We start from the raw sequence: 17,500 nt of genomic DNA on the forward strand, positions 1-17,500 counted from the left end.
CCAGTGGCGCGGGTCTGTGGCCAGTGGCGCGGGTCCGTGGCCAGTGGCGCGGGTCCGTGGCCAGTGGCGCGGGTCCGTGGCCAGTGGCGCGGGTCCGTGGCCAGTGGCGCGGGTCCGTGGCCAGTGGCGCGGGTCCGTGGCCAGTGGCGCGGGTCCGTGGCCAGTGGCGCGGGTCCGTGGCCAGTGGCGCGGGTCCGTGACCAGTGGCGCGGGTCCGTGGCCAGTGGCGCGGGTCCGTGGCCAGTGGCGCGGGTCCGTGGCCAGTGGCGCGGGTCCGTGTCCAGTGGCACGGGTCTGTGGCCAGTGGCACGGGTCCGTGGCCAGTGGCGCGGGTCCGTGGCCAGTGGCGCGGGTCCGTGGCCAGTGGCGCGGGTCCGTGGCCAGTGGCGCGGGTCTGTGGCCAGTGGCGCGGATCCCCTCGCGTTAACATTTTTCAGTGTAAGTAATCGGCAGAAAATATACGATATTTTTGTAGTTAAGAGAGCAGCAAAAACAAATATGTGAAATTACGTTAAAATCAATTATAAGTGCAAGACAAGGTAACTTGTTATAATTATATTACTGGAGGTAATATTATTTTGGAACATCTGATGAAAGTCTGACTCTATGAGAGCTTCTAATACGCTGTTGGAGTTAAGTCTCAGGAGGAATATAGAGAAATATTGATCTGGAAATTGGATGGTGGTTGAGTAAGGATGGAATGGGGCTCGGGAGGGTGTTCTACTCCCCCCAAGCCAGGCTTGACTGGTGATCATTTGGGTCCAACAGGCTGTTGGATGAAGCAACCAGAAGGCCCACATATCTACTGCCAACCCAATTGGCCTTTTTTTTTTTGCAGCGAAGGTTCAACATTTGTCCTCGAATACTTGTGCTTCAGTACCTGCAATATTGCTTATATATGCTGGAGGCTGCTTGCTAGATTTACTAAGACAGTTCAACGAGTTTCAAAAATAGATTTGATTGGTATTTAGGTGAAGGGAATTATCAGGAGAAAGCGTTAAGCCATTAGGACTATATAGCACTGGGAAGAGGTCAGGATTAGGAATTGGGATGGGACGGGGGGAAGGAATGGTGGGGTTCAGTCCCTGAGCCCCATGATGTGCCCCTGTAACCCTCTCCACTACCGCCCACAAGATGGGTATGGGGTGCATAATAAGTGAACTAAACGAATTAGATCGTTGCTCTACCGTCCAGCCCCAAGTGGTTGTTAGTAACCCCTCTGGAGCCAAGCTCCTCTCCAGGGGTTATACTTTATAGTTCATGGCCGGAGGAGGTGGCCTCCTGGCCTCTCCCATGTCTAGGACAGTGACACACTCTCCCTCCTACTCCTCCTCTCCCATGTGGAGGGCCAGTGACACACTTAAAGTGCAGATCAATTGTTAAAAAGCTGATGTCAAACAATCTCCGATGGCTGATGATGTTGCCCGTGACGGGACCACTGTGACGGGTGTTGCCCGTGACAGTACAACTGTGACGGGTGTTGCCCCGTGACGGGACCACTGTGACGGGTGTTGCCCCGTGACGGGACCACTGTGACGGGTGTTGCCCCGTGACTGGACCACTGTGACGGGTGTTGCGCTAGTATGTGCTAATGTCTTCAGGGTTTCTATGAGTAATCTTAGACGATTTCTCAATGCCATAAACAAGTCCAGTTGAACTATGTAGGTGAACAACATGGTTTTCCCCGCCAAGGTAAGCGAAAATAATATTTTATCTATACCAATGTATTTCAAATTAACTGGAAAATACTGTTTTTAAATGTAACGTGTCTAGACTCGTTATGTAATTTAGTGACTGTCAAAACTACCCAGTCAACGTGATTTTGATATATTGTGAATCAAATTTTATAGACATAAATCCTATTGACAGCGATGGGCATCATGTACAGATTTAATGCAACATATCGGTATGATTTTAGTGTTATTTTTTTGCTTATCTTTTAAATTGTCTAAAGGTTGGATCAGCTTTTTATTTCATTTTGGAGGCTGGTTCAACCATGGTGTGTGTGTGTGTGTGTGTGTTGGTTGTTTCTGCAGTGTTTGGAGTCTGGGGGAAGGGGGGGTGGGGTGGGGGGGTGAGGGGGGAGCATGAAAGCAATACTAGTTAAGGGTGCGGGGTGGTGGTGGGGGGGGGGCGGTCTGTTGACGGGTTACCACATATTATATGTGTTGACAAATGTGATATGTGGTGGGTCTTGTCAGTGGTAAATGTGTTGGTTGTCAACCACAAATGGACTAGAATGGGGGATATGCGGCGGTGCCCGGGGATAGTATCTCTCTCTCTCTCTCCCACCCTTCTTTCTATACATATTCCCCACTTTTCCGTCCCTTCTCCCCCCCCCCCCCCAGCTTTCTCTCTTCTCTTCCCCCTTCCCTCCCTTACCCCCATCTCCCTACCCTTCCTCTCCCCCTCTTCCCCATCTGGCATCCAGCCTCGAACACACATTTCAGTCTGTCAGATAGACTGACCAAGGCTGGAGGCCAGACACTTGGGGTAAGCCTCACCCAAGTTTGCAGGTGGAATGGTCTGGGGGTACGGGACGACATAGGCTGGTCGGGGTAGGCCTAAGTTAAATACTTTTAAGAATTATTATCAGTTATAAACACCCCATAGGCCATTTTCATGAACTTTCATAGTCAAGTGTGTTTTAGCCTGACGTATCTAGCTTTTTGACACACTGTACTCCCCTTCATATAGTCTAGGGTAGCTGCACAAATGATGATGTACCTAAATGTGTTAATAAAAGAAAAAAATTAGACCTATACAGTTTTTTCAGTGGTTCTTACGAACACATTTCTTGAAAGAAGGGGGAAGAGAGAGAGAATATATATATATATATATATATATATATATATATATATATATATATATATATATATATATATATATATATATATATACATATATATATATATATATATATATATATATATATATATATATATATATATATATATATATATACTCTTGACATACCAGAAAATATTCTGAGGAAACTACTCCAAGCTTGTACTAAAGAGGCACCCTTCTTGAGCCCGGATGGGCACATGTATAAGCAAGTAAATGGGGTCGCCATGGGTTCACCCCTAGGTGTCCTGTTTGCAAACTTCTATATGGGTACCATCGAGCAAAAAGTCTTAGTCGACATGAACTTGAAACCGGCCATATACTGCAGGTATGATGACGACATTTTTACACAGGTACCTGATGTCAGACATCTGCAGGAGCTGAAGGAGGCATTTGAGCAGAGTTCCGTGCTGCGTTTCACTTACGAGATGGAAAAGGATGGGAAGCTGCCCTTTCTAGATGTAACAGTCATGGAAAAGAGCGGAGGTTTCCACACTGCAGTCTACACTAAGGAAACGAGCATAGGAATGTGCCTAAATGCCAACAGCGACTGCCCAGACAGGTACAAGAGGAGTGTAGTTAACGCATATGTCGACCGTGCTCTCAGCCACAGCTCAGAATGGAAGCAAGTCGACGAAGAACTCTGTAGGGTAAGGCAGGTCCTAGTCAACAACGGCTTCTCCAATGGTTTCGTCGAAGACATCATAAGAAGGAAAGTGAAACGCCATGCAACCTCTGAAGAGACAACTAACACAACACCTATACCCCCTATTAGACTATTTTACAGGAACTTCTTTTCCACAGCTCATAAAACGGAGGAAAGGGTCCTGAAAGATATTGTTAATAGAAACGTTATCCCTACAGACAAAAATCAGAGGATACAACTGACGATTTACTATAAAACCAGAAAAACGGCCAGCCTACTCATGAGAAACTCTCCAGACACAAAACAGAACGCTTTAAAAGAGACTAACGTCGTCTATGCCTTCAAATGCCCTCTTGGGGACTGTAAGCTCCAAAAAAACCAGTATATAGGCAAGACAACAACATCTCTTTCTAGGCGTTTAACGATGCATAAGCAACAGGGCTCCATTAAGGAACATATAATCTCTTCCCACAACCAAACCATCGCCAGAGAAATCCTAGTAAACAACACAGAAATCATCGATAGATACAGCGATAGCAGGCGGTTTGACGTTTGCGAGGCACTACACATCAAGAAGTCAACACCAGCAATCAACAGCCAATTAATGCACAACTATATTCTACCCACCTCAAGACTCCGCTCCAATATAGAAGCATCAAGAAATATGGACCAATAGGCTTTCTACATACACTTCTATTCAATACCCATTGTTTCGTGTTCTGTCTTGTGTTGATGAAATTAATACCCTATTAATGCCACCTCACCCCATCCACCTCACTAAAATGTACATATAAAATCGGAGATGCGTAAGTTCTATTCAGTTGTGTATTTGTAAACTAAAGTCTTTGAAAATGTAATAAGTTTTACGAAACGCGCTCGTGTCGCGTCTGACTAGAAATAAAAATGAATTTTGGAGAATTGATTTTTGATTTACCTCCAACAGTGAAAAGAAATGTACGAAAGATTGAGAAAATTCGTGTTAGAATTATTAATCTTACTTTTTCGGTCATATTTAATAATATATGTCTACAGGAAAGACTGCTACCAAAATATACTAATATATTTTATATATATTATATATATATATATATATATATATTTATATATATATATATATATATATATATATATATATATATATATATATATATATATATATATATATGCGAACAAGCCTGAATTGTCCTGGGGACCATTCAGGCTTGTTCGCATTTGTGTTCCTCACGTGTGCCCCAAAGAATGAGGTGATTTGGTAAAATGCTATGCCCAAGATTACTATCCGAGTGCCGGCGGTGGGGTGGTTCAAATAGCCTCGGCTATCACCTCATTATGTCCGGTCGTGATGGTCAAGTGGATTAAGGCGTCTTGTACATACCAGTTGCGTGGCATCTGGGAGTATGGGTTCGAGTCACTTCTGGGGTGTGAGTTTTCAGTTATATATATATATATATATATATATATATATATATATATATATAATATATATATATATATATATAATATATATATAATATATATATAATATATATATAATATATATATAATATATATATAAGATTAATAATTATTATATATAGTAAGATTAATAATTCTAACACGAATTTTCTCAATCTTTCGTACATTTCTTTTCACTGTTGGAGGTAAATCAAAAATCAATTCTCCAAAATTCATTTTTATTTCTAGTCTGACGCGACACTTGAGCGCGTTTCGTAAAACTTATTATATTTTCAAAGACTTTAGTTAACACATACACAACTGAATAGAACTTACACATCTCCGATTTTGTTTATATCTACATTTGAGTGAGGTGGATGGGGTGAGGTGGTATTTAATAAGGTATTAATTTCATCAACACAAGCCAGAACATGAAACAATGGGTATTGAATAGAAGTGATAGTAGAAAGCCTATTGGTCCATATTTCTTGATGCTTCTATATTGGAGCGGAGTCTTGAGGTGGGTAGAATATAGTTGTGCATTAATTGGCTGTTGATTGCTGGTGTTGACTTCTTGATGTGTAATGCCTCGCAAACGTCAGGCCGCCTGCTATCGCTGTATCTATCGATGATTTCTGTGTTGTTTACTAGGATTTCTCTGGCGATGGTTTGGTTGTGGGAAGAGATTATATGTTCCTTAATGGAGCCCTGTTGCTTATGCATCGTTAAACGCCTAGAAAGAGATGTTGTTGTCTTGCCTATATACTGGGTTTTTTGGAGCTTACAGTCCCCAAGAGGGCATTTGAAGGCATAGACGACGTTAGTCTCTTTTAAAGCGTTCTGTTTTGTGTCTGGAGAGTTTCTCATGAGTAGGCTGGCCGTTTTTCTGGTTTTATAGTAAATCGTCAGTTGTATCCTCTGATTTTTGTCTGTAGGGATAACGTTTCTATTAACAATATCTTTCAGGACCCTTTCCTCCGTTTTATGAGCTGTGGAAAAGAAGTTCCTGTAAAATAGTCTAATAGGGGGTATAGGTGTTGTGTTGGTACAACCAACACAACACCTATACCCCCTATTAGACTATTTTAATATATATATTTATTAGACTATTAGAATATATGTCTACAGGAAAGACTGCTACCAAAATATACTAATATATATATATATATATATATATATATATATATATATATATATATATATATATATATATATATATATATATATATATAATGCAGGAGAGAGGTGAAGTGAGGTACAATGACAAATATATGAATGAGATTGTGTAGATATAAATAGAAGCTGTATCAGGTGAGCCAATAAACCCATGCGTGGATATTAGTACCATAAGATAATGGATATTAACACGGTATTAGTGAGACAAATGTGTATCAATGATCCTACTCAAATCGGCCAAATCAATCAAAAATGGATCTAAATTATACAAACCACTGCTAATGTTCAAATTACTTGATTTTGTAATCTGTATTAAAGCAGATTTATTTATGTTCCTATTGAAAGTGATTTTACAATTCGTTATTGAAGAAGCCATCTCCCAATCAATTTGGTGATTATTTTCTGACAAATGAACAAACGGAGCATTAGACAATTGCCCATGGTTTACAGAGTATCTATGTTGCGAAATTCTACATTTCAAATCTTTAGATGTTTGCCCAACATATTAACCTATTACAGTCTTTACAAGGTATTTTATAAATGACAATTATCACTACGAGGACTGTTTCTAATAGTTTATCAACAGTATTTTCGTAACGAAACAATATATGTTTATCAAAATGTTTCAAGGTCTTGACAATATTTTCAAACAAAGAAAAATATGGTAAACATAACACATTCTTTGGGCGAATTTTCTCACTGCATATATTATTATAATATGTACGACGTGCTTTGCTACGGCAAACTTCCAAAAAACTCAGTGGGTAACAAAGCTTGAAACCAATAGAATCAATATTCTTAAACTCTTCATCTAAGAGTTCTGGACTAACAACCCGAAGAGCTCTTAGAAACATAGAGGAATAAATAGTTTCACATTGTATCTATGCCCTGAGAAATAATTGACATAAGATAAATTATTCGTAGGCTTTCTGTAAACACTAAACTTTAGTGAAAATTCTTTCCTATGAATAAGTATATCTAAGAATAGCAAAGTTTTATCAATTTCAGTCTCCATAGTAAATTTTATAGAGGTGACTTGATCTTGTTTAGCTACAAATTCGTCTGTAATTACATGTGTAGGCTATATACACAAAATATCAACATATCTAAACCATGGAATGATTGCAGGGGCAATTTTTTAAACAAATTTGTTTTCGAAGAATTCCATGCACAAGTTTGAAAGCAATGGCGATAAAGGATTCCCCATTACCATTGCAAGTCCGTAAATAATACTCATTATTAAAAGTAAATTTACATTCTTTTGTGCACAGCTTAACGAGATTGACAACAATATCAGCAGAAAGAGGTTAAACATGATTCATTAATTCATGAGTAAGGTAATCAAGAATATCATCAACCGGCACCTTTGTAAACAAAAAATAAACGTCAAAACTGATTAACTTTACATCAGGAGTGACAGGAACACTATTTAATTTATTAACTAATTCAATAGAATTGGTCAAATGAGAAAAGGAAATAGTTCCTAACACTAGGGACAAGATTTTGATAAGCCATTTAGAGAGCTTGTAAGAACTGGATCCCACAGAACTGATGATTGGCCTCATGGGATTGTTAGGCTATTGCGTCTTGACAATTCCATAGAGATATGGTAATGAAGGTGATGAGGTACTAAATTGATTAATAAGATCTTTATGATTACTTAACTTCCTCAAGCTGCTATTGAAGAACTTGATGATGTCAATCAAGAGGATTTTTCCTGAGTTTGGTGTATGTTGAAGAATCTTGAAGGAGATCATTCATTTTGGAAATATATTCCTCCTTGTTCAGAATAACAACAGTGCTGGATTTATCAGCCTTTGTTATATGAATGTTTTATTCATGGTTGACTATTTGCAATCGACATAAACAATAAACAAAAACAAAGTTTTGCCTCTGTCGTTTGATCAAAATATTGAGCAGGTGCGCGCATCATTGTCAAAACAAATAAGTTATGGCTTTGTTTACTTTTGTATACAAAATGTTGTTTCGTCGGTTAAGTGTTTTCACGGCATTATTTGTTCACATAATATGTAAGCATTACTCTGGCCGTCCAATTAACCATGTAATTTATATTACCAGGGTTTAATAATTGACGGTTATGTAGGTGTCAGCGTAGGGGTGTCAGCGTAGGGGGTGTCAGTGTAAGGGGCGTCAGCTCAGGGGCGTCAACGTAGGGGCGTCAGCTCAGGGACGTCAGCGTAGGGACGTCAGCATAAGTGCAGCAGGGTGAAAGAAACTGCCTATTTGTTTCCTCCTCGGCAGGGAATCGAACCCGAGTGCTTAGGACTACGACCTCCAAGCGTTGTTCACTGAGCCGCGAGGCACCAGACGCTGGTGCTTGCGTGCACGTCTTACAGTCAGCGAGGACCTGTAGCGCTCCGCCCCGACCTGAAGCACGAGCCTCCTGGTATAGGGCGCGTCGTGCGCTGCGCTGGTCACAAAGTACTTGATTGACTGATGAAGATTAAGCCACCCAAAAGGTGGCACGGGCATGAATAGCCCGTAAGTGGTGGGCCTTTTGAGCCATTACCAGTATCGTTAGCTGATACTGGAGATCTATGGAGGTGCGACTGCACCCTGCGTGACGGGAGATGTCTCCCGTGTCACAAAGTTCAGCAGAATGCACATTAAATATACGGCAATAACTGGCTTATTAAAAAGCACGTTAACTGGCTTATTGAAAGCTTATTAACGCCCTTGTGCAGTAATACGTGGTCATATTGGGCAGGAGCGCGCATGGGGATGCTCGGACCTCCAACACTGAGGAGGAGAGACAGTGGGGAAGGATAGGCTCGGCGATGATCCTGTAATTGCAAAAGGCATGATCTTTCCGCTCTCAATTCGTGTTTTCATCGGGAGACATCTCCCGTCACGCAGGGTGCAGTCGCATCTCCACAGATCTCCAATATCAGCTCTTGATACTAGTAATGGCTCAAAAGGGCCACCACTTACAGGCTATTCATGCCCGTGCCACCTTTTGGGTGGCTTAATCTTTATCATCAATCGCTCTCAATCCATGCTGACCTGGATTGAGATCATGTTGTTATATTGACATAGTTTTTATATATATAGTTTTTTTTAAGGTGTCCAGATCTACCCCTGTAGCCTCATACTAACCTACTACTGTTAGGATTCCTGTAAGTTCTTTGCCTGTGTATGAACATTCACTTGTAAGTGAACGTCCAATACTGGTGGAGGCTTTTATTTTGATTTCGCGTATGTGAAAAATATATTTTCGATTTTTTTTTATCTTTATGGTTTTCAGCTTCATTTCTTCAGTCTGGTCTGATTGCTTCAGCTTCTACATTTCTTCAATCTTCCTGTTTAAATTCTTTTTTCTTTGATGGGATATTCGTGTCTGCTTAAGCATTTCCATTATTTCCCCCCCCCCCCTTCTTCAGTAGGGTGGTGGTCTGTGTGCCCTAAGCTGCTCCTCTTCCTGACCTTCCTCAAAGGATCAAGTTTTGAGTAGACTTTTCATGCTTTGGCAGTTAGTTGTCCTACTCCTTGTGTGAGAGTTCTGTTAATATAGTTTCCCATTGAATATTTGCAAATTCTGTTTACATTGTCCAGTCAATACTAGTGTTATTAAATTTAATTTGTTGAATAACCCTTCTCGCGTGATAACTTTTTGGACATATTAGGAGTTTGCACCTACATCTGAGATTGTAATGCGATTACTTCTTCATTGTTTGTGAAAATTGGAGGTAGAATATTTTCGTTCCTATTTGGCACTTAGCTGTTGGTTCAGGGAAAATTTGTCACAAAATCTATGTACTGTAGTTCTTTGACCTATGGTTGGTCATCTCCAGTTTGATTTCGTGTTATAACATTATTGCTTGCTATTTTCCATCTTAGAGCAGACTGAAGTCTCTAAAGAAGATAATGCCTAATAGAGAGTTTGATAGATTATCGGGGCTCTATTTTGATTATCTTATATGTGAATTACTTAACCGTTGCATTTGCCAGTTTGTATATTAGAATAACAATTAGGTTTATTTCATCTACTTCTACTCCAAGTATTTCTACCATTCATTTGTAGCGTTAAGAAGCGCTCAGCATACAAAGTACATTTTTAATATATAAACCAACTCCTCCGAGTGACCTATTTACTCTAATCATCCATCAGTCTCAGGAGACTATGGAGTTGCGCTCTGGTGTCGTCCTGGTCTGGAGTGGCCTCACCAGGACGCAAAGCCAGGGTAGATTGACTCGGGGGAGAAGCTGTTACCCAGGCAGCAGGTCCCCAACTATATCAATTAGTCTGGTATCCAGATCTCACTGCCCCTTTATTCCCCTCTATGAGGAGGCCATTTATGAACGGAATTTTGTTCTCCGCCTTTGTTTTAGTCCCCCGTATGTTGGCAATGACTAATGAGGCTACTCTATTTGATGTATTTGAACTGGCAGGGTTTTCAGGGAGTTTCCCTATGCGAGGGTTTATCAGATTTGTCGACCTGTGCTGGTTGTTGTAGTGTTGTCATCTGTCGTAGTTGTAAGTTGTAGATCTGTTGTAGAGTGTAGTAGTTGTGATTGACGTACATGTGTGTGTTAGGGGAAGGGGGTGCAGGGTTTGCCAGTTCTAGTACCATGCATTCACCTCTGATCCATCTTTTGAAACGTCACTGTTCTGGCTGTACAAAAAAATAGATGCCTTTTTGTGCCCAATTGTATTCCTTTTTTGCGCTAGCGCTCACATGATGAGTATGGGGTGCACAATAAACTATCCACGTCTACCAGCAACAATAATAACTACAGGACTGTTCCAACTTAATTACAGTGTGTCTACTGCTGTTTGTGATTGTTTGTTGACTGAGTGTAACAGGGGCATAACTGGCCGACCCCTCACAGTGTTCGAGAGAGAACTTGACAAACACCTCCAAAGGATATTTGATCAACCAGGCTGTGACTCATACGTCAGGCTGCGAGCAGCCGCGTCCAATAGCCTGGTTAACCAGTCCAGCAACGAGTAGGGCTGGTCGACGACCGGGCCGCGTGGTCGCTAAGCCCCCGAAATCACCTCAAGGTAACCTCACCTCAAGGTAGCAATGGTTACTGCAACCACCACACAGGGCGGGTGTGGCGCCCGTCAACCACCACACAGGGCGGGTGTGGCGCCCGTCAACCACCACACAGGGCGGGTGTGGCTGGCGTCAACCACCACACAGGGCGGGTGTGGCTGGCGTCAACCACCACACAGGGCGGGTGTGGCTGGCGTCAACCACCACACAGGGCGGGTGTGGCGCCCGTCAGCCTGGTTGTAAGGCGCCAGAGGCACGATCTGACGCACGAGGACGGGGTCGTGCAGGGCCCTGAGCGAGGCCACGAGCCTGCTGCAGGAGTAGCACCAGGGGGCGGCCCTCCAGGTCCTCGTGCCTCTGGCGCCTTACACCAGCTGCTCCGGGTAGATGGGACTCGACAGCCTGGGAAATATCTCATCTAGGGGATGGAAAATCCTGATTTTAAACCTCCGCTGCCTCGCGGCCTTACCCACTTTATTTTTTTTTTAGGGGGGGGGGGGGGGCGGGGGCTTCAGGAGCCAACTTCGAGGAAAATTCCGGAGCTGGAACACCTAAGGCAGTTCGTTGTTGACTTCAACCTCGTTCTGGCAGCTCCTGCGACGGCGCTGGAACCAAGTGTATTGGTGTTTGCTTTTCCATTGGAACATTTCAGGCAACGTGGAGAGTGGAGACCTGCTGCATGGGTAACAGCTTCTCCTCCATATCGACATACCCTGGCTTTGCGCCCTGGAGAGGACACTCCAGCCTTGACAACCAGAGCGCAACTCCATAGTCTCCCAAGACTACAGGATGCCTACTACTATGACAAAATCACAGAAGCATTAGAAGAAAAAATGCAGATGTGGTATACACGGACTTTGCAAATGCATTTCATAAATGTGACCATGGAGTGATAAACAACTTTGTAACAACTGACCAGTTATGTCTATTTTAGCTAAATCATACATGATCAAGATCAAGATCAGGATCTTGTATGTGGGCCTTCTGTCACCATGTATATATGCTGCTTTGGACAGTACTGTCACATGTGTTTGATAGTCATGTGCTGAGCAGGAACAGGTGCGTGTAAGTTGGAAACAGGTGGGTATGTATTTACAATTTGTATCTGCACAATCGAGCTATTAGCTCTTGGACCCCGCCTTTCTGACCAATTTATTTTTCCTCTATGTCTACTACATATATGTCTGTTACACACACACACACACACACACACACACACACACACACACACACACACACACACACACACACACACACACGAGGCGGGACCAAAGAGCCAAAGCTCAACCCCCGCAAGCACAATTAGGTGAGTACACACACACACATCCCCCAGGATGTGTGTGTAGCAGCCCGTAGCAGCTGTCTAATTCCCAGATACCTATTTACTGCTAGGTGAATAGGTGCATCAGGGTGAAAGAAACTCTGCCCATTTGTTTTCGCCTCTAACGCGGATCGAACCCGGGCCCTTAGGACTACAACCCCAGAGTGCTCTCCACTCAGCCGCGACGTCCCTGTGTGTGTGTGTGTGTACTCACCTAGTTGTACTCATCTAGTTGTGCTTGCGGGGGTTGAGCTCTGGCTCTTTGGTCCCGCCTCTCAACCGTCAATCAACAGGTGTACAGGTTCCTGAGCCTACTGGGCTCTATCATATCTACACTAGAAACTGTGTATGGAGTCAGCCTCCACCACATCACTGCCTAATGCATTACATTTGTCAACCACTTTGACACTAAAAAAGTTCTTTCTAATATCTCTGTGATTCATTTGGGCACTCAGTTTCCACCTGTGTGTGTGTGTGTGTGTGTGTGTGTGTGTGTGTGTGTGTGTGTGTGTGTGTGTTTAAGGCTGGAACAGTTGTGTATAGGGCAGGAACAAGTATTTATAATATAGGAACAGGTGTATATAATAGAGAAATAAGTGTATTACAGTTTATTTCTCATTCCATCTGCCAACCAGCGTCGACCACCCCTGCAATCAGTCCCCATCACCCCCCCCCCCCGCCCCACCAGGGACAGATATCCCCCTGCCGTGCCTGCCTCGCCTCACCGCTGGTGTCCCTTCCTCTCTCTCTCATTATCCACCTCATAAATGATTACCACGAAAATAACACCTCTGAAATTATATAATTAAATATTTTTTGGTTATGAGAAGCGTTTACGAGCAATTTCCTGCAGTTGCCTGCTAATGGAGCTGTCATTTGTGATTGTTTTTTTGGGGCAGAGCGTTGTGCACAGGGGGGAGGGGGAGGGGGTTGTTTGCCGGGTGTGTTTGTTGCAATGGTTAGGTGGTGGTTGCAATGGTTAGGTGGTGGTTGCAATGGTTAGGTGGTGGTTGTTGCAATGGTTAGGTGGTGGTGGTTGCAATGGAGTAGGGGGGGGTCACTTCCGGTCAAGAGGTTCTCCTGGGCTATACCGCAGCCCGTCCTCCTAAGGGGTTCCCAATGTCAAGAAACTGACGTACTAAAGTGCCCTTATCCTAACCTGACTATCGGACCAAACACAGAAAACGGGGGACACTGTGTCAATTTCGCGAGTCGCTACCATTTTTTTTTAGAACAATTTTTGGCCTTAGGTAAAGTATACGTCAGAATGCGACGTTCTTTTAAGAGGACAGGTTGTATAATGACGCATTTTTAGCGAAATCGACCAGACCGTTTAAAAAAAAAATGCGATGTATTAGCACCAATTTAAGCAACCAAATTATTAACGTATTACATCCACCTGCACTCTGAACGCACTACATTTCCAGACAATGGATCCCGCCGTCAACATTGCGGTAGTTTAAGGGGAATTAAAAACACCTCAATATTGAGGCGTCCAGGAAATGTTTAGCATCGGCTCTGATAGGTTGGGCGGATACCTTATTTTCTGATACTTTTTGGTCATGGGAAACCATTATATTTTTTTTACCCGGTGGCAAATCACAGGTAAACGCGCAGGTGGGCGAGTGCGCCAGACGCCCAGATATCGACGAGGTGTGTCCAGCACTCAACAAGGTAATTGTTGAGGTAGGCAGTTATATTAGACGTGCGGGTGAGGGGGGGCCCAGACAGCTGTAATGTCTGGCATTTGGTATATGAAGGTTGGAGGGGGGAGGGTGTGGGCTGGTGGTGTACTGGGGTTGGGGGGGTGGTTAAGTTGCTGGGGTGGAGCAGGGATAGAGGACTGGTGGTTGGAAGGGGGGAAGGGTGGATACCTTAGGTGGAGCGAGAGGTTGAGGGAGATTATCTTGAGATGATTACAAGTCCAGCGTGCTGTCCACTCGGCTGACCGGCTCCGGGAGGTGCCTGGTATGGTAGGATGCCTGTGTCGGTGGTGGTGAGTGACTGTGTCGGTGGTGGTGAGTGACTGACTGTGTCGGTGGTGGTGAGTGACTGTGTCGGTGGTGGTGAGTGACTGACTGTGTCGGTGGTGGTGAGTGAGTGACTGTGTCGGTGGTGGTGAGTGACTGACTGTGTCGGTGGTGGTGAGTGAGTGACTGTGTCGGTGGTGGTGAGTGACTGACTGTGGCGGTGGTGGTGAGTGACTGACTGTGGCGGTGGAGAGTCAATCTTGTGTGTGTGGGGGGGGGGGGAGTTGAGTGGCTATTTCTGCCTGTAGGATTGAGCTCTTGGACCCAGTCTTTCTAACTGTCGGTTGTCTGATGAACTGACGGCAGACCCATTTTTCTTTCATCATATATACTACATATTTATCTCTCACACATCTGCGGGATATGCGAGGCTGGCTAACATCAGAACAGCCTTCAGGAACCTGTGTAAGGAATCATTCAGAACCTTGTATACCACATATGTAAGACCAATCCTGGAGTATGCGGCCTCAGCATGGAGTTCGTACCTTGTCAAGCACAAGACGAAGCTGGAAAACGTTCAGAGGTATGCCACTAGACTAGTCCCAGAACTAAGAGGCATGAGTTATGAGGAAAGGCTGCGTGAGATGCACCTCACGACACTGAAAAACAAGAAGAGTAAGGGGAGATATGATCACTACCTACAAAATTATCAGAGGAATTGACAGGGTAGATAAGGATAAACTTTTTACACGGGTGGGACGCGAACAAAGGGACACAGGTGGAGACTGAGTACCCAAATGAGCCACAGAGACGTTAGAAAGAACTTTTTCAGTGTCAGAGTAGTTAACAGGTGGAATGCGTTAGGCAGTGATGTGGTGGAGGCTGACTCCATACACAGTTTCAAATGTAGATATGATAGAGCCCAGTAGGCTCAGGAACCTGTACACTAGTTGACAGTTGAGAGGCGGGACTAAAGAGCCAAAGCTCAACCCCCGCAAGCACAATTAGGCGAGTACAATTAGGTGAGTAGACACACACACACTCTTACTCATCCCCAGGAAGCAGCCCTTAGCAGCTGTCTAATTCCCAGTTACCTACTTGCTACTAGGCAAACAGGTGCATCAAATAACAGAAACTGCCCGTTTGTTCCTGCCTCGACACGGAATCGAACCCGGGCCCTTAGGAAAGTGAACAAATTGTTCCCAGATCAATACTTTCCAACAGAGTATTGTTGTTTGGCTGTCCTTGAGACGATCGTCAACGCCAGGTGTAAGTGATAACATTTATATAATCAACGTCCATGAATACCTGTGACTCACAACACACAATCACATGCTTCAATAAGCTTTCCTGGAAAACTAGATTAAATCTATATTCGAAGACATTGGTCTTTGTATTGGCGGCGGCCAGGTGGGTGAGAGGGCAGATTAGCCCAGGACACACACAAGGTAACTATTATATATATATATATATATATATATATATATATATATATATATATATATATATATATATATATATATATATATATAATAGTTAAGGTGATCTGCATGATAAAATAGAACAAGTGGCCCGCATATAAAGCAGGGAGACCACCAGTTGGAGAGTTAGCATCATGAAGTAATACTGTCACAGAAGATGGATTACTGGCCGGCATTTTGAGTCCGTTTGTAGTAAGGTCGATGGTGTATGAACTGCGTGTTTGGAGTGATGTTGAGCCGGGATAGTCCCAGAATATGTTGGTGTATACAATGTTGAGGCTCTCGGTATATCTACAAACATTATGGTATGATTATTGTTGACCAGACCACACACTAGAAGGTGAAGGGACGACGACGTTTCGGTCCGTCCTGGACCATTCTCAAGTCGATTGTGAGAATGACAATTGTGAATGTCGATTGTGTGAGACAATCGACTTGAGACTGGTTCAGGACGGACCGAAACGTCGTCGTCCCTTCACCTTCTAGCGTGTGGTCTGGTCAACATACTTCAGCCACGTTATTGTGACTCATCGCCTGCACATGGTATGATTAGTTTATAGTACTTCTTATCATCCTAATATTGTTATATAAATTGTGACAATATAAGTCTTGCCTCTCTAATGAGCACACCTCACTTGTGTTGACAGTATACCACCTTGGTATACCAGTATACTATGTTTGATTTTGTTTACTATATACCGTTTTTGTCCAGTCGGTATTGTGATGATTTGTGAGTTGTTACGAATTGCCTATTACTGATTCTGACTGCTCCTGTGGCGTGCGTGTTCCTGTATTCATTACTTTACACTTTTCTAAGTTGTTTTCAAGTAACCACTAACCAGACCATATGTAAATTGTGTCGAGATGTTCTTCCATTCTTTCACAGGCTTCCGTTGTCTTAACTCTTCTCTTCACATATACATCGTCGGAAAACATGTATGTGTAAGAGTCATATTCCCATTGTTAGGTTGTTAACGGGAGCCTCTGTTGCCAATCTGTGATGCACTCCCTCATCCGCCAGAGTGCTTTCACAGTCTCTCCAGCTCAGCTCTCGAGTGCTTATAACGGCCTCGAGTGCGAGGCTGTATATAATATCTTGGGGCAGTTCAGGTCGTCGCCGCATATGTGTGTGTGTGTGTGTGTGTGTGTGTGTGTGTGTGTGTGTGTGTGTGTGTGTGTGTGTGTGTGTGTGTGTGTGTGTGTGTGTTTGTGTGTGAGAGCGCAAAGCAAGCAAGCGAACGCATGATTGTGCATGTATTTGCGCATGTGCACACACACACACACACACACACACACACACACACACACACACACACACACACACACACACACACACACACACACACACTCACACTCTCACTCGAGCTATCAATATGGGTGAAGCCACGTGTAGGAGCCAGCCAAGCAGCCGTTGAAGCACATGGCTCCTCCCACCACTCGCAGCCCTGCAACGTTTGTATTTGTGTTTGCAACGTTTGCATGACACCTTCCATTGCATGGCAGCATCCGGTCTATTCAGTTCTCAACCTGTCATCCGCGCTGCATCTATTCATAGACGCTGTGAGGGCAATAGAAGATAAGAGTTTGATATTAAACATCGACGT

General features: G+C 43.5%; 1 protein-coding gene across 11 annotated transcripts in view; it reads left to right on the forward strand.

The window, feature by feature from the left end:
• LOC123762557 (relaxin receptor 1) overlaps positions 1 to 17,500 on the forward strand; it is a 181,329-nt gene that overhangs the window by 14,684 nt on the left and 149,145 nt on the right. The gene's annotated exons all lie outside the window — the stretch shown is intronic.

The sequence above is a fragment of the Procambarus clarkii genome, chromosome 27 (genome assembly GCF_040958095.1).
Source record: "Procambarus clarkii isolate CNS0578487 chromosome 27, FALCON_Pclarkii_2.0, whole genome shotgun sequence".
Classification (NCBI taxonomy): Eukaryota; Metazoa; Arthropoda; class Malacostraca; order Decapoda; family Cambaridae; genus Procambarus; species Procambarus clarkii.